At 44.6% G+C, this 18,480-nt stretch overlaps 1 protein-coding gene across 34 annotated transcripts in view; it reads left to right on the top strand.

Moving 5' to 3' along the window:
* LOC147350972 (uncharacterized) overlaps positions 1-18,480 on the top strand; it is a 142,097-nt gene that overhangs the window by 51,780 nt on the left and 71,837 nt on the right. For 2 of the 34 annotated variants that reach the window (XR_015146787.1, XR_015146801.1), the window contains 3 exons: positions 5,697-5,927; positions 6,051-6,205; positions 10,750-17,141. The exons of 24 other annotated variants lie outside the window; for them this stretch is intronic. The gene's annotated coding sequence lies outside the window, so the exon portion shown is untranslated. Of the gene's footprint in view, positions 1-2,985; positions 3,191-5,696; positions 5,928-6,042; positions 6,206-10,749; positions 17,142-18,480 lie in introns of those variants that run through there. 8 more of the 34 variants (XR_015146792.1, XR_015146802.1, XR_015146786.1 and 5 more) reach the window with 7 other exon arrangements.

The following is an 18,480-nucleotide window of genomic DNA, read 5'->3' as shown; positions in this document are numbered from 1 at the left end:
TGAGCCCTCATCTCCCACATTTAATCCAGCAGCAGCAGGACTGTGTAAAGTTAGTGTTAAAACAGTCCTTATGCCTAAGCCATGGGCTTCCCTGGTGGCTCAGATGGTGAAGAATCCACCTGCAGTGCAGAAGACCTGTGTTCAATTCTTGGATTGGGAAGATCCCCTGGGGGAGGAAATGACAACCCACTCTAGTATTCTTGCCTGGGAAATCCTATGGACAGAGGAGCCTGGCATGCTGCAGTCCATGGGGTCACAAAGAGTTGGACACAGCTTAGCGACTAAATAACGACAGAATCATGTGTTGGTCTTGTTCTTCTATTGCTTGTTTCACAACTAACTTTTCAGCTTACTTTAGATTATATTAGCTGAGAATAAATGATCCTGATTTTTAAAATGCAATTATTTTCCATGAAGGTCGGCAGGGTGATTATTTCTCACTATCAGGCTTATTTTTGAACTGGAGCTTGGCTTTTTGCATGTGAGAGTGCCGTCTAGATGCTCCAGAATCTTGAACCTACTCTTGGCCCACTGATGAAATGGCTTCAGGAATAAAGCCCGTTCTTGCCTAATAACCTGTGGGTTATGGTGCAGACTGGGGCATGTTAACTTGGTGGAATATCCCCAAATAAACAAAATATTTCAGGGGTGATATCACACCTGGTTTTCAATTCACATGGCAACCCAGATTCTTTTCCCTACAGATAGTATTCCCCAGTGTCTTTCTTCATCTCAGTCTCCTGCAATCCTGAATCAATGATCACCTTAGAAATGGAAAAAAAAAAACAACAAAGAGTTGTGTTGGGGTCTCTTTGGGTTCAGGAAAAAGAAAGTAATGACACAGCTGTCTTAATAAGAAAGCTTTATAAAGTCATGTACTAAAATGTCCTGTGATAGAGAAACGCAGGTTTGATAATTGTTCTGCCCAGGGATGGTCTTCAAGGGTTTGGGTTCTTTCTGACTGCTTTATCACCCTTACTTTATTATCTTTGTTGTATCTGAAAGATGGCTGTGATAGTGTCAGGGGTCACAGATGGATATATCACCAGGCTGCAGAAAGGGATGACCTTTGCAGAATGGTGGCAAGTAAGTCTTTCCCTGAAGCCCTTCCCTTTGTAGACTTCTCTTCCATCTTGTTGGTAAAAGCCGGGGTGTGTGCTTTGTGTGCCTGTTCAGTTGCTCAGTTGTCTGAGTCTTTGTAACCCCATAGACTGCATTCCACCAGGCTCCTCTGTCCATGGGATTTCCCAGGCAAGAATACTGGAGTGGGTTGCCTTTTCCTCCTGCAGGGGATTTTCCTGACCCAAGGATCAAATCCAAGTCTCCTGAGGCTCCTGCATTGGCAGGTGGATTCTTTCTTTACCCCTGAAAGAACTGGGTCGCATGTCCTTTTTCAAAGCAATCACTCTTACAGAGAAAAAGGATTACCATGACCGAGTAGGAATGATCAGTGTTCATCCCCTTTGAGTCACAGGTTGGAGGAATGACCAGTTGAATCACTTAGGGCTGTGAATGGGTGGGTTTGTGGGTAAGAGAATGAGGACAGTACTTGTCCTGCAAATCACTGAGCCACATGAGGGGCTTATAGAATGTTTCTTGTGATAAGGCATGAACAGTTCTGCTAAGAGATGACAAAGTCTCATTGGCTTTTTGAAGTCAATTGATCCTTCCTGACATACTCAAGATCATGTGTTCAGAAGAGTGAAATTCCATATTATTTGATTGCCTTGGTCTCTCTCTTAGAAGACTATGACATTGGTTCCCTGGGTCGTGTTATAGGCGGTGACGTTGGATTCTTGCTCTCTAGTCATTGCCAGAGCCTATTGTGGCAAGTCAACTTTCTTTCATGTTTTTTCTGGATGTCTATGCTAACCCAAAGGACTTCCCTGGTGGTTCAGCGGTAAAGAATTCGCCTACCAATATAGGAGACTAGTTTCGATCCCTGGGTCAGGAAGATCCCCTGGAGGAGGAAATGGCAACCTACTCCAGTATTCTTGCCTGGAGAATCCCATGGACAGAGGAGCCTGGTGGGGGTCCCAGAGAGTTGAATGTGACCTAGGACTACACGGCAACAGCAACACTAACGTGAACAACAGTAGCAGTAGTATGCAAGACCTGCTTTTAAGACTGGAGTTTGATTTGATGCCAAATACATCAGAAGAGAAAGGAAAAAACTTGGAATTAGGGGAGACAAAGATAATCAGAAGTTCAGACCTCATATTGAGTTGTTTTTATTGGCTGGCATAAGACATGGATTGTTTTCCTCTTCAGGGAACAAAACATGATACCACATTTCCTTACAATTAAATTAAGGCTCAAGAACAACAAGGACATAGTAGTCCCTGTGATGTGTTGGAAAGATATTGTCTGTGCTCCACGTGAACAGAGGGTAGAATGCTTTGCTTTGTTGCTTTATGAAATGCCAGGTTTTCAGGGCAAATCCTATTAAGGGGTTTTAGTTCCTGCCTGACATTTTACTTTCTTCTCTGCCAGCTGCTCCTGCAAGGAGATGCCTCGGGATTGTTCAGACTGGGGTCAGACTTGATTTAGAAATTACAACTCCCAAATTGGGGAAATGTGTTCATTGATTCATTCTCTCATCTATTTATCCATCTGGTATCCATCAGATCTGTAAGAAACTTATTATTGTTGTTGTTCAGTCGCTAAGTTGATTTCCTTTAGGACTGACTGATTTGATCTCCTTGCTCTCCAAGGGACTCTCAAGAGTCTTCTCCAGCACCACACTTTGAAATCAATTCCTCAGTGCTCAGCCTTCTTTATGGTCTAACTCTCGGATCCATACATGACTACTGGAAAAACCATAGCTTTGACTAGAGGGACCTTTGTCAGCAAAATGATGTCTCTGTTTTTTAAAACGTGGAAATAATGACAGATTTTATTTTCTTGGGCTCCAAAATCACTCTGGATGGTGACTGCAGCCACGAAATTAAAAGATGGCTTGTGTATCTCTTCACTGATTGACAGAATTGATGCTTTTGAACTGTGGTGCTGGAGAAGACTCCTGTGAGTCCCTTTGACAGAAAGGAGATCCAACCAGTCCATCCTAAAGGAAATCAGTCCTGGGTGTTCATTGGAAGGACTGATGCTGAAGCTGAAACTCCGATACTTTGGCCACCTGATGCAAGAATTGACTCATTTGAAAAGATCCTGACGCTGGGAAAGATTGAAGGTAGGAGGAGCAGGTGACGACAGAGGATAAGATGGTTGGATGACATTACTGACTCAACGGACATGAGTTTGAGTAAACTCCAGGAGTTGGTGATAGACAGGGAGGCCTGGTGTACTGCAGTCCATGGGGTCACAAACAGTCAGACACAACTGAGCAACTGAACTGAACTGAATGTTTTCTTCTAAAAAAGACACCTACCCAGGTGATTTCATGAGTCAGTTCTAACAAATTTTCAGGGAGCCAATAATTGCCGTGTAATCCAAAAGTTTCCAGGACATGGGAAAAAGGCAATTTCACTACCCCTTCTAGGACACTAGAATAACTATGACATCAGAGCCAGACATTGCTGCTTTCACACAAAAGATGACTATAACCCAAATTTAATACTGGAAAATTAAGACCAGCAGTGCATTAAAAGTAATGTTACAGTTCTGGAAATGGATAGTGGGGATAGGTCTACAACATTGTGGCTGTACTTAATGCCTCTGAACTATACACTTAAAAATTGTTACTATGGTACATTTCCTGTATATCTTACCAGAATAAAAAAAAATAGGATTACAAGTGTTGGAGACAATTCCAAAAAAAAAAAAAAAAGATGGCTTGCATCTTGGAAGAAAAGCTATGACAAACCTGGACAGCATATTAAGAAAGAACCTTATTATAATTGTCTGCTTACTTGTCATTTCCCTCCACTAGTCTGTAGGCATCTGGTGAAACTGGTTCCCAGGTATATCTTCAATGCCTGATGTATTTACTGAGTGAACAGTAAACATTTATTCAGTGCTTGAACTCTCAGAGAGCTTTTAGTCTAGGAAAGAAGATAAGATGGAGACTTAAAGAGAATATGTTGAGTGGGTATTGGGGGCAGGGGGAGATGTTGCCACAGGAGTTTTTTTTTTGAATTTCAAATTTCAATCTTCTATGTCTCCATTTTTTAAAAAAAAAGTAGTTCTTGAATTTTCAATTCATTCTTTTTCTTTTGCTATAGCTATTTTCTGTTTTTTTCTGGGACTTCCCTGGTGGTCCAGTGGTTAAGACTTTGTACTTCCCCTGCAGGGGCCCGCCTTGGCTCCCTGGTCTCAGAGCTAAGATCCCACAGCCGTGTAGCACGCCCCGCCCCCCCCACCTGAAAAAAGACTGTATTTTCCTTTAAATTCTTGAACAGATATTTCATATCTCTTTGCAAGTTCTTGTCTGCTGTTTCCAGCATCTGAGTCATCTTGGGATCTTTGCTATTGTTTGCTTTTATTTCTTTTTCTTGATTTTGGGTCATGTTTTTCTACTTTGCTTATCATATTTCATAATCATCTGATGAATATTATAGATAATACATTGTAAGGAGCCTAGATTATATTGTCTTTCTTTAAAGCATGTTAGGTTGTATTCTGGCAGGCAAATACGATACTAAAGGTTCTCCTTGATCCTGTTAGAGCTTGGATTTAGGCTTTCATAGGGCAGTCTAGAGTAGTCCTTACTTTGCTGCTGCTAAAGTTGCTTCAGTCATGTCTGACTCTGTGCGACCCCATAGAAGGCAGCCCACCAGGCTCCCCTGTCCCTGGGATTCTCCAGGCAAGAATACTGGAGTGGGTTGCCATTTCCTTTTCCAATGCATAAAGTGAAAAGTCAAAGTGAAGTCACTCAGTCGTGTCCGACTCTTAGCAACCCCATGGACTGCAGCCTACCAGGCTCCTCCGTCCATGGGATTTTCCAGGCAAGAGTACTGGAGTGGGGTGCCATTGCCTTCTCCGCTGCAGAGGTTTGCAGTTTTCCTGGAAAGTCAGATAATACCTATTTTAGGCACATGATTTATAGTGTCTCTGTTGCAACTATTCAACTCTGTTGTTGTAGCAAGAAAGTAGCCATAAAAATACGTAACAAATCGACATGACTGTGTTTCAATAAAATTTTCTTTACAAAAATATACGTTCTAGGGATGGGGAGGTGCTTCCCAGGTGGCGAAGTGGTAAAGAATCCACCTGCCAATGCAGGAGACAAAAGAGACAAGGGTTAGATCCCTGGGTTGGGAAGGTACCCTGGAGGAGGAAATGGCAACCCACTCCAGTTTCCCTGCCTGGGAAATCCCATGGACAGAGAAGCTTGATGGGCTACAGTCATGGGGTCGCAGAGAGTCAGACACAACTTAGCACACCCAGAGATGAACATACACAATCAGGAGACTTCCCTGGGGGAGTCCAGTGGTTAAAATTCTGCCCTTCCACTGCAGCAGGGTGTGGGTTAAAATACCTGGTTGGGAAACTAAGATCTTGCATGCCACTCCACGTGGCTAAATAAATAAATTTAAAAAGGGACTTTCCTGGTGGTCCAGTGGCTAAGACGCCATGCTCCCAATGCCAAGGGTCGTGGTTTGATCCCTGGTTGGGAAGCTAGATCCCTATGCCACAACTAAGTCCCAGCACAGCCAAATAAATTAATTAAAAAAAATTTATATATATATATATATATAAATCAGTCCATGGGCCATAGTTTGTTGATCCTTCTCTAGAGCACAGGCCTTACTTCTCAGGAACGAACCCAGTGGTGTCCAGCTGCATGCCTGAGATGGGATAAGAATCCAATGTCTCCACATACTGTGTGACCTCTAGAGTCTCCATTCTCACCCCTAAAGCAGTTTCTCTGTAGAAGGCCTCTTGGAGTCTCATCACTCATCACACACATCAGCAGCCCAGCCCTTGGCTCAGGTCTTGCAGAGAGCCCTGCACAGACCTCTCACACTGTAAGGAGCAGGACCCCAAGGGGCGCTGGGGTGGGGACAGGCCATCCCCCATATCCTCTGCTTTAGCTCCTCTCTGAAGTATCTAGATAATAGCATTTGATGCACATTTCTTGAGTTTGGCAGATGTAAAAAATCCCTTCCTCTTCGACGAGAAAATGTTGACTACTTGTTGACCATGAACATCTGGCCCCACGCTTCCTGGAGCCTCAGGACTGATGGGCGGAACCCCTGTGACACCCCCTGCTCCCTCGTCAGCCGATCAGAGGACTGTGCACAAGGTGATCACACACCCTGCAACCCCCCCAAGCCTGACCCTGCATCCCTCACCTGGTTATTAAAAGTGCTTTGCCAAACTATTCTGAGAGTTCAAGGCTTTTTAGAGTATCAGCCACCTCATCTCCTTGCATGGCCCTGTTTCTCTGTTTCAGACTCCCATGGTTCCCTTTCTCTGTTACAAACTCCTGACGGTTTAGTTCACTTGGCCTCACTGTGTGCCGAATGCATGAACCACCCCTCATTCCCTGCAGACTCTTGTACTCCCACCTTTCCCAGTTCCTGCCCTGGGATTGGGCCTTGTGTTAGGTTTGCTAATGTCTGATCCCTGCCTCCTCAGCTCAGCAGGACGGTCATACTCGCTGGGTTCTACCTGCCTGTGCTGTGGTTGGGAAAGGTTCTCTGGCAGAAAGAGCATTGGAGCATCTCCAATACTAGCTTCTCCGTCAGGGCTTGAGGCAGAAGTTGCCTCTCATTTTTGAAAAGCAAGAAGTGCATGAATGGCTATGTTGTATAAGGAACTAGAAAAAGGCATCCCATTCAAATGTTATTTCATGATAGTGAATGTGAAGAAGGCTCAGATCCAGTGGGGCTTGGGTGTGGCCCCCTCTATCACATTCTGCAGTGATTACTGGAGCCCTCTGCACATTACCAGCCTCAAACAGATGCTCTTCTGGGAGTTGTCATCTTTTCAGCATTCAATAATGGCTCCTCATCAGAAGCCACATGTCAACAAGAAATTCCAGAGGATTAGAGTTGATTAAAACTCACCACAAAAATGTGCTCCCATGGGGATTCTCCAGGCAAGAGTACTGGAGTGAGTTGCCATTCCCTTCTACAGGGGATCTTCCTGACCCAAGGATCGAACCTGGGTCTCCTGCACTGCAGGCAGATTCTTTACCATTTGAGCCACCAGGGAAGTGAAAAATCCTATAAAGCAGGCGTTCCCAACCTTTAGAATTATTGAACAATAAATGTAATGCACTTGAATCATCTTGAACCACCCCCCTCCCCGCCTCCCCCCCACCCCACACCCTGGTCCATGGAAAAATTGTCCAAGAAGCCTGTCCATAGTGCCAAAAAGGTTGGGGACTGCTGCAAATGGAGGCAAGATTAAATGCGGTGCACCTTGGTGTGTCCGGACAGGTTCAAAATGCTTGAGTTAGGCCTTTGCTGCTTAGAGTCCACTTGTAACACAGTAAGTCCAGGCATGTGTAATGGGCAATTTTAGGCAAATCAGAGCAGCTGTTGACAGCCACTGGGTGGTGGCGGGAGGGTGTGTGCTTTATGCTTGATGTTAATAAGTAAGAGATGGTAGGAAAAGAGGTTGGCCTGGCCCTCAGGACCCAGTGATGAAATATCTTCCAGAACATAATAGGGAGTTCACATCTTATTCCTAGAAAATGAGAAGCCATTGGAGAACTGGGAAGGGAAGTGATCAAACTTAGGTTCTAGAGCAATCTGGGGGCTAAATTGGCTTCCAAGGTGGCTCGATGGTAGAGAATCTGCCTGCCAATGCAGGAGATTTAGGTTTGATCCCTGAGTTGAAAAGATCCCCTGGAGAAGGAAGTGGCAACCCACTCTGGTGTTCTTGCCTAGGAAATCCTATGAAGAGAGGAACCAGTTGGGCTACAGTCCATGGGGCTGCAAAGGGTCAGACATGACTTTGTGACTAAACAAGAACGACAACAAGGGGGTAAACGGGAAAGATCCCCTTGGGGAGGGGTATTCAGTCAGAAGGTAATGGTTTCGAACAAAGACAAACCCTCTACCCCATCAGTGACCTGGAGGCAGTGAGGAGGGGCCAGGCCTGAGAAATATTTCAGAAGGTAATTTACTTTTCTTTGGCAGGAGGGATTTTAATCTCTTAAAATGAGATTAAGAAGGAGGGAAGGTTCTAGGTGATCCTGTCTGGTCTGAGTAATTAGTGAAAGGCAGTGATGTTTGCAGGAAGAAAAAAAGATGAAAAGAACAGGTCTTGGGGTGATGACTCATGGTGCCAGTTATTCAGCGAGCACTTAGAGAATTCCCAGTATGTGTTGGATGCTGTTTCAGGGGAGTCATGACTGAGACAGGCAGAGTTCCTGCTCACGTGGCGAACAGAATGAAAAATGTAAAGAAGGAATAAGAAGTTTCAATGATAAAGACCAAAATGAAGGATCCAGGGAGTGATAGAGAATGAAAATGAGAAAGAAGGAACATTCTAGGTCAGAGAAGTCCTCTTGGAGGACACACCATGTGAGCTGAGATGTGTACGGTTATCAGCTCTTCTGTGCTCGGTCGCTTGTGTGTGCTGTGCTTAGTCGCATCAGTTGTGTCTGACTCTGTGTGACCCTATGGACTGTAGCCCGCCAGACTCCTCTGTCTATGGAATTTCCCAGGCAAAAATACTAGAGCGGGCTGCCCTTTCCCTCTCCAGGGGATCTACCTGATCAGGGATTGAACCCGTGTCTCCCTCCTGCATCTCCTGCATTGGCAGATGGATTCTTTACCACTAGCACCACCTGGGAAGCCCTTATCAGGTCTTAGATGTGCAGAAATTAGAGAAGTATCTAGAAAGAGTGCATTGCAGGTGAGAAGCCCTTGTTGCTGAAGTCAGCAGCAGAAAGGCCCACGTGGCCTGGAATGTGAAGAGCAGGGGAGGAAAGCAGACCTATCGCAGCACGGCTGGGGAGGGTAGAGAGCTGGGCGTTTTTCAGACAGCAGACTTTCCCTTAATATGTACATCATGGAGCCCTCATTTCTCTTGTTCTGAGGCAGCTTTCATTTTGGCTTTACAGATAATGATTCAGAGATGCTTGTCAGACACCTAAATGGAGATGTGTACCAGACGGTCAGGTGTGGTCCTGGAACTCTGCAGAGAAACAAGACTGGAAAAGTAGATTTGAGAGTTTTAAAAAAGGCAGTGAGGGGTTGAAGTATCATTCTTAGTTGCAGCATAACCAACCAGGAGCCTTTTTTTACACCTGGCTTGCTCTACACATTTCAAAACAGTATCATCTGTAGGTCCTCTAATTTTCTTTTCTAGCATGGTGTGGCGTGCATACTCATTTGTGTCTGACTTTTTGTGACCCTATGGACTGTAGCCCACCAGGCTCCTCCATCCATGGGATTCTCCAGGCAAGAGTACTGGAGTGGGTTGCCATTCCCTTCTCCAGGGGATCTTCCCGACCCAGGGATCGAACCAGCGTCTCTTATGTCTCCTGATTGGCAGGTGGGTTCTTTACCACTGTTGCCACCTGGGAAGTATCTTTGTTGTCTTTTTAAGACTTTAGTCAAGTTGATAAACTTCTGTAAAGCCGTCTTTTATTTATCTTCAATGTCTCATCTCTCTGGAGTACTAGTTAATTTTCATCATTATAGAAATCTCCTTTATTGTGTAAAAATTATCAGAATAGCCCCAAATCAGATATTTTAGATTTTGGAATTATAAAAAATTGCAGATTATTTTAAAAAGTTCTATTCAGGGTTATCTCTTCATGTCTTTCTGCCAGTGTGGCGATGATTTACTGTAAGCTGAAATCGCAAAGCCAGTCTATGACTCCACTCACTTGGGAGGACCTGGAAGGCTGGCTGGTTCCTTCCTCAACCCTCTGATTGATTTTTTTTCTGCGATTCATTCCATGCTTCTCATCCATTAAATTGATGTAACATACCAAATTAAATCAAGCTTTTCCTTGTTTTCAAACTTGCTTAGAATTCTGCAACAGTGATATTTTGGTTTCCATGCACTTTTGTGAAGACTGGATATCAAGAAAAAGTAAATAGAGACAGTAGAATCTCAATAAACAAACACTGTTAACTGGGTTTCCCTGGTGGCTCAGAGGGTAACGAATCCGGCTGCAATGTGGGAGACCTGGGTTCAATCCCTGAGTTGGGGAGATCCCCTGGAGGCGGGCATGGCAACCCACTCCAGTGTTCCTGCCTGGGAACTCCCATGGACAGAGGAGCCTTGTGGGATACAGTTCATGGAGTTGCAGAGAATTGGACACAACTGAGCGACTAAGCACACAGCACTGGAAGAGGATGTTTATTTAAAGAGAGTATTTCACACAGGGCTGTGGACTGGAGAGACGGATTCCTCAATCTTACAGTGACAAGTGAGAGGGTTAATGGAAGCATCATGCCATTGGGGCGGCAGGTTCGGGCTGATGGCAGAAGAGCATCTCTAGGGTCCTTTGTGGCTATCCACAGCATCTTTCTGCAAGGAGCAGGCTGAGAGAGCAGTCTGTAGGAAACCCTGAGTTTCCCACTGGGAGCTCTGTTACGATTGGTCCTGGCCCTTCGGCAAATTCCAGTGGCCTCTCTGGGTCCCCAAGTTTAAGAACAGCATTCCTGCATGAACTCTAACTGCCTGAGGCTGTGACACACCCTTTGGCAGAGGTCTTCAACAGTTTCAGTATGGAAATGTGATGGGTCATCCCCAGAATGTTGGCCGGGCCGGTGGTGGGTGTGCGGTACTGTGATAAGACAGTTCCCTGCAACTGTGAAAAGTGAGAGTGGGGGCTTCCTGGTGGCTCAATGGTAAAGAATCCGTCTGCCAATGCAGGAGAAACAGGTTAGATCCCTGGTTTGGGAAGATCCGACATGCCTCAGAGCAACTAACCCCGTGCACCCAAACCAGTGAGCCTGCACTCCAGAGCCCGGGAGCCAAGACCACTGAGCCCACGTGCCCTCGAGCCCGAGCTCTGCATCAAGAGAAGCCACCGCGATGAGAAGCCCACACACGGCAACTGGAGAGCAGCCCCTGCTCGCCGCAGCCAGAGAAAGCCTGTGCAGCAACAAAGACCCAGCACAGCCAAAAGTAAATACATTTTTAAAATTATTTGAAAAAAACAATAAAAACCCAGAGTGGGCTTGGAGAGAGAGGAAGGTTGCCTTAGTTTTGTGGAGACAGAAGACAGAGGAATTACTAATGTACCGTGGGGAAAATGTTAGACAAAATCTGGCTTTGCGCACAATAGGTTATCGGCATGTGTTATTTATGATATGAGGATTTGAACATGGGTGGGAATTACTCTGCCAGTCCAAGACCACTTTTCCCTCTAAAACCCATGCCTTAGCTCATAGAGTCAGTGTAGCTGTGTCTGTATAGAAATGCCTTCCCTTAGCACACGATGTTGTCGGTCATGGGGGCTCCACCTGTAAAACCAGCTGGCGGAAAGTTCAGGGAGGACTCCTTAGTGACTCCTGGACAATAGAGGTGTCCAGTAGAAAAGCCATATTGGATCAGTGAAAGCTGGCACCTTTAAATGACTTCTGTGAAGGATAGGGAATTAGATGGGGAAACAGTGGAAACAGCGTCAGACTTAATTTTTTTGGGCTCCAAAATCACTGCAGATGGTGATTGCAGCCATGAAATTAAAAGACGCTTACTTCTTGGAAGGAAAGTTATGACCAACCTAGACAGCATATTAAAAAGCAGAGACATTACTTTGTCCACAAAGGTCCATCTAGTCAAGGCTATGGTTTTCCAGTGGTTATGTATGGATGTGAGAGTTGGACTATAGAGAAAGCTGAGCACCGAAGAATTGATGCTTTTGAACTGTGGTGTTGGAGAAGACTCTTGAGAGTCCCTTGGACTGCAAGGAGATCCAACCAATCCATCCTAAAGGAGATCAGCCCTGGGTGTTCATTGGAAGGACTGATGCTAAAACTGAAACTCCAATACTTTGGCCACCTCGTGTGAAGAGTTGACTCATTGGAAAAGACCCTGATTCTGGGAGGGATTGGGGGCAGGAGGAGAAGGGGACAACAGAGGATGGGATGGCTGGATGGCGTCACTGACTCGATGGACATGAGTTTGGGTAAACTCTGGGAGTTGGTGATGGACAGGGAGGCCTGACGTGCTGCGATTCATGGGGTCACAAAGAGTCGGACATGACTGAGCAACTGAACTGAACTGAACTGAAGGATTTTTAGGAGTTCAACCCGAGATAGAATCGGCAAAGAAGACTCGAGTAGGGAAGTCAGTGAGAAATGTCAAGTGGCTAACTGCTGCTTTGTGACCTACAGGTATAGGTGATCCTAATATTTAAAGCCAGGGTTACAGTTCTGCAACAAGAAGAGAATTAGAGCCCGTCTACTGGGGGAGACAGTGTTGTGCAGTCGCTGTGTCGTGTCGACTCTTTGCGACTCCAGTGGACTGCCCCATACCAGTCTGCTCTGCCCTCCACTGTGTCCTGGCGTTTGCTCAGATTCGCACCCACTGAGCCGCTGATGCTGTCTTGTCTTCTGCCGTCCTCTTCTCTGGTTCTCAGTCTTTCCCAGCGTCAAGGTCTTTCCAAGACCTTTCCAAGCGTCAGCTCTTTGCATCAGGTAACCAGTGTATTGGAGCTTCAACTTCCGCATCAATCCTTCCAATAAATATTCAGGGTTGATTTCCCTTAGGATTGACTGGTATGATCCCCTTGCTGTCCAAGGGACTCTGAAGAGTCTTCTCCAGTACCACAGTTCTTCAGCACTCAGCCTTCTTTACGGTCCATCTCTCGTATCTGTATATGACTACTGGAAAAACCATAACTTTGTGGACCTTTGTCAGCAGAGTGATGTCTCTGCTTTTAATACACTATCTAGGTTACAGTAAGGTAAGGTAAGGTAAGTCACTTCAGTCATGTCCGACTCTTTGCCACCCCATGGACTGCAGCCCACCAGGCTCCTCCGTCCATGGGATTTTCCAGGCAAGGACACTGGAGTGGGTTGCCATTTCCTTCTCCAATGCATGAAAATGAAAAGTGAAAGTGAAGATGCTTAGTTGTGTTCGACCCTTAGCGACCCCCTGGACTGCAGCACACCAGGCTCCTCCGTCCATGGGATTTTCCAGGCAAGAGTGCTGGAGTGGGGTGCCATTGCCCTCTCTGTAGGTTACAATGGAGGATGCTAAATATATCCCCATTATTCCCACCACTGCACAGTCCTCCTGATGGGCATTTGGATTCACAAGGCTTGGCCAAGAAGGCGCCTCATGGGTGGAGTGATACCCAGCCACACCTCTGGAATGCTGAGACACCCCAAGGAGAATGTGGAGAAGGTGCCACTCCCTGAGTTGGCTTCCCTCCATGTTGTGAGAAAATCAGAGCCTCTAGAAAGCAGTCCTGCTTTCCCAGAGTTTGCCACGACCTGGGAAATAATGAAGAGGAAGATGAACGACACATGGGGATATCATCCTGGGAAGTTCAAACCTTTGTTCTCCTGAGATATTTAGCTTTAAAAAGACCAAGTGGCTCAGATCTCATGGAACCTTGACGACATTGGCCTGTGGAGCTTGGGCAATAACGTGTTGGTTGTTTGCATGAGGAGCTCCTGAACTGCTCTGAAAATGAGATGTTTGCAGTGTTCTCTCCCTCCGTCCTGTCCCTCCCTCTCTTCTCCCCCTGCCTCTGCCATTCTCTTCTCACATGTGAAGTTCCTTGCTTTGACAGAAGAACATTCACTTTACTTTCTATCCCGTGGAGAATCTAATAAGGTGAAGGACTAACATTTGTGAGCCACTTGATATCTAAGGCACATTGGTTAGCACTTTACAAACCATAAACATATCTTAATCTCTTTGCTAAGGCAGCAAGGCAGATGCTGCAATTTTCTCTACTTGATATCCAAGGAATTTGATAGACTGTCAGAGATTTGGGCTTCCCCGAATGGCTCAGTAGGAAAAAAATCTGCCTGCCAGTGCAAGAGACTCAAGAGAGGTGGGTTCAATCCCTTGGTCTGGAAGATCCCCTAGAGGAGGAAAAAAGCAACCCACTCCAGTATTTTTGCCTGAAAAATCTCATGGACAGAGGAGCCTGGAGAGCTACTATCCATGGGGTCACAAAGAGCCAGAAATGACTTGAGTGACTAAGCATGAAAAGAGGTTCAGAGAGTTGCTCATGATCATTCAGTTTACAAGAGAATGTATCTGTGAAAATAATCAAGCTTGTGCCATGTTTATCAGAAACCTCAAAGTCCACCAAATAGCTTAAATTTCATGGCTTAAAGCAGCAAATGTTTATTCCTCATGTGTACTCTAGCTGCTTATGATCACTCAGAGACCTAGACTGGAGGAGGGGTCACCATCTGGAGACATCGTCATCCGGGACATTGCCTCCCGATTGCCATGGCAGCCAAGAGGATGCTGAAGGGTCTCTCAACAGCAGTTCTGTTCTGGAAATGACACACATCCCTTCTGCCCTCAGCCCATTGGCCAGCACTAGTCACATGACCCTTCCTAGTGAGAAGCTGGCGAGCTGATCCTCCTCCCAAGTCCTTGAGGAAGAAGTGAACAAAGATGGATGAAGACTGGAACTCACCACCTGAGAGGTAGACTGAGTTCTTCCCCACAGCGTGATCCTGCCCCTCAGAAGAATGATTTAACGCAAGATAAGGGGATCAAGGAGATCCAACCAGTCCATCCTAAAGGAAATCAACCCTGAACATTCACTGGAAGGACTGATGCTGAAGCTGAAATTCTGATACTTCGGTCACCTGATGCGAAGAACTGACTACTTGGAAAAGACCCTGATGCTGGGAAAGATTGAAGGCAGGAGGAGAAGGGGGCGGCAGAGGATGAGATGGTTCAGTAGCATCACTGACTTGATGGACATGAGTTTGCCCAAGCTCCAGGAGATGGTGGAGGACAGAGGACAGTGTGGCAGTCCATGGGGTCACAGAGGGTCAGACACAGTGTAGCAACTGAACAGCAACACAAGAGAATCAAAGCAGTGCTTCATCATTCCTTCTCTGCCGTCTGTCTTAACCTTCCCGTGCCTGTCATTGGGTTCTGAAGAGCCATGTCAGGGCCTCCTCTCAGGGGTCCTGTGGCATCTCCCCAGCCCCTGTGCTGTTCAGACAGTCCTCAGTGTCCTGTGGCCTGTGTCTAACCTTGAGATTCACGTGATCATTTCTCACACACCTGGGAATCATTGAGTCACAGGCTGAGTCTCTGCTTGCATTGTTTGTGCTTGGAAACAAGATTTGATGTGGGGCACAGTATCTGCCTCCCACGGTTCTGGCAGGCTCCTGTTGCTGTGAGAGTTCCTGCTGCAAAGCCTTGTGGAACTTACCTTTGGCATCTCAGGGACGTGCTTAACAGATGCTGCCATCCCCATCTGAGACATGGAGGTCTCAGCTGTGAACATCCTGGCGGGACTCGCCATCTTGTTTCAGGATATCATGGGGTTTGAGAAATGCATTCATTGGACTTCTCCTTTAGAATGCATTGAGTTATGGATTCATTTACTTTTTCAGCTTATCCTCTGGGTAAAATATAGTTTCAATCAGCAGAAAGCAAATAGCAGGAGAGACTAAGAAGAGTCCAAATGTACAAGCTGTTTACAAACATTCCTTTTGGATAAAAGTGTCCTTCCAGAGGACAAGTAGAGAGAGAAATCAACCTCTTACCCATGAGAGAGAGAAAAAAAAAAATCTAAGAAAGCAGAACTTTATTCTAAAAGCTAAAAGGAAAGCATGTCTCTGAAAATTACATTCTGTAGGAAGAGGAATTAAAAGAAGCAAATGAAACCAATATTTTATTCCTCCATCTTTTCACCTTAACCTGTTCTCTCCTCTTGGCTCTTTTTCCCTTTCTTTTTCATTGCATCCAAGCATTTTTGCACCCTTTGAATAAAACAAAGTCAATGAACAGAAAATATAAAGGATATTGAAGAGAAATAGAATTACTACAAAGAAACAGAACTTGTTGAAAAAAACGTCTATCCTAGAGACGGTAGGAAGCTCATTTGATGCTCTAGGAAATAAGATTGATGATGTAGAACAAACTTAAGAAACTCCAGGAGTGAAGAGAAAATAAAGAGAGTGAGAAAAGCCAAAAAGTAAGATGGCTGATATGGAGGAGAGAAAACAAAGACTTATTAAAGAATTGTACTTTTTATAGAAGAAAACTCACAAATGATTATTGATGTAAAAATCACACATGAAAATGCTAGTAAACTGCTAATAGAACATCAATTCAGTAAAAATATTTTCAAGATTCTCAATTCAAATAAGACATTAAGAATTTTTTTGACCCTAATTAGGGAGAAGGCAATGGCACCCCACTCCAGTACTCTTGCCTGGAAAATCCCAGGGACAGGGAGCCTGGTGGGCTGCTGTCTATGGGGTTTGCACATAGTCGGACAGTACTGAAGCGACTTAGCAGCAGCAGCAGCAGCAGGATAGATACTAAACATTTCCTTAAAAGATACACAATAATGTTTGGATAGCTGTTCCTGGTCAGAAGATCAGATAGTATAAAGATACACATTTTTCTGATACTATATTATGATATAAATGATTTTAATAAAAACCCTAATAATATAGGCTAAAAGACCTCTGAAAAAGTGAATCTAACATTCATCTGGAAACAGAAATGGTGCAAGTAGCCAAGACATTTTTTTAAAAGAGCTATTATAATAGATTGTAATCAAAACAGCATGGTGGTTGTAGAAGAAATGATAGAGAATGCACAGAGAAAGATGTCCCAGCTTTATTTCATGATTCTTTCTCCTATAATTTTGAATGCCAAATTTAATCATAAGCTCACTCTTCTATATATACCAAAGTCTATTTTGGGGGTAAGTGGTTAACTATTTGAAATAAAGTTGGCATCATTTCTCAGTGCGCACACCACAATCCAAAGACCAAAAGGATGAAATTGTCACATGAACAAAAAGAAGCCAAAATAAAACAGAGATGGATAGATCTCTGATCTTGAGCTTGGTTTCATTTGTCTGAGTATAATGAGATGGGGAAAATTGTATTCACCACAGTTCCGCTTACGAGTGGAACTCGGTTATTGGAGAAAGTTCAGGAAGCACGAAGGGAGGCAGAAAAGGGGATTGAGTAAGAAACAGTGCTCCATGGGAGACAAAAGAATTTCCCTGATTCCCCAACAAGCAAGGGAGAAGGCAGATCCAGAGAGAAGCTAAAGGAAGTAAAACAAAGGAAGACAGCCCCGTGTGTGTGGAGAGAAGAGGAAAAGGAGCATCTAGAGGAGCAAGATTTTGAACCCTGCTAACTGCCAAAATGGGGTGGGCTTTCCGCAGCCCCTGTGGGGCTCCCCTGGCGGCTCATAAGGTAAAGAATCCTCCTGCAATGCAGGAGACCTGGGTTTGATCCCTGGGTCAGGAAGATGCCGTGGAGAAGGGAATGGCTACCCACTCCAGTACTGCCTGGAGAATCCCATGGACTGAGGAGTATGGCGGGCTCCCATCCATGGGATCACAAAGAGTCAAGCAGGAATGAGTGACTAACACTTTCACTTTCATTAGGACATTATAAAAAGAGCAAAGGTTACACCTTTGATCCAGAATTTCCATTTCTGAGAAGCTATCTTGTGAAACTGTTTGCAGATACAAATATACAAAGGTGAGAACATTCTGTGAATAAGTAAGATCCCATGGGAAAATCCAAATAAACATTTTGGCCAACCCAATAGTATTCCTGGCTGTATTCCTTACTAGCTGGGATGTTTTTTGTGCAGGACATCAAACCTCACTAAGCCTCAGTTTCTTCATCTATGAAACAGGAAATAAATGTAGTACCCAACTAATTGTTATGTCTTTTGTGAAGATTCAACCTGAGGGTACGTGGAAGTGTTTATAAAGACTGTTAATGTAGTAATAACACGTACCAAAGCTGAAATACTTTTAAAAAGTGAAATAATAGGGACATAATTAATACTGGTAGGACCTTACAAAGGAATATTATCAGTCGTTAATAAGTTTAAGGCATATTCATACAGAAGTTCATAGTGAAAAGAATATTCTGTATTAGTCCAATGATGAATGGAAAATACATAAATGTATGCATATGCATAGAAAAGGACTAGAAACAAATACATCAAATATTAAAATTAGTCTCCAACTGGCAGGAGTAAAGCTGGTTTTATGAATTTAAAAAATTATTCTAGGTATTTTTCATAATCAACCAACAAAATAAACATTTTCTAATGTAAATTAGAATCAGTAGTGAATGACTAGAAAATGCATAAGTAGAGGCAAAAAACACAAATACAAACGTATGTTGACTTTTAAAAAAGTATTTCTTTGGCTGCACTGAGTGTTAGCTGTGGCACGTGGGATCTAGTTCCCTGACCAGGGATCGAACCCAGGCTCCCTGCATTGGGAGCATGGAGTCTTAGCCACTGAGTCAGCAGGGAAATCCCTTGATTCTTTTAACTAGGAAAGAATTGATGTGAAACACAGGGTTCGGGGAAGTTTGTGTCTTGTCTAATTTCGAGCCACTCTCCTATGTGTAAGTTCTGGTTGAGGAGTGAAAAAGGTTGGCGGCTGGGTCTGTGCTG

Source organism: Bos grunniens, chromosome 19 (assembly GCF_055505025.1).
Source record: "Bos grunniens cultivar Pamir isolate PY7600 chromosome 19, Bosgru_T2T1.0, whole genome shotgun sequence".
In the NCBI taxonomy this organism is placed as follows: domain Eukaryota; kingdom Metazoa; phylum Chordata; class Mammalia; order Artiodactyla; family Bovidae; genus Bos; species Bos grunniens.
Note: the sequence above shows the minus strand (reverse complement) of the source record. Positions and strands in the feature narration are given on the sequence as shown.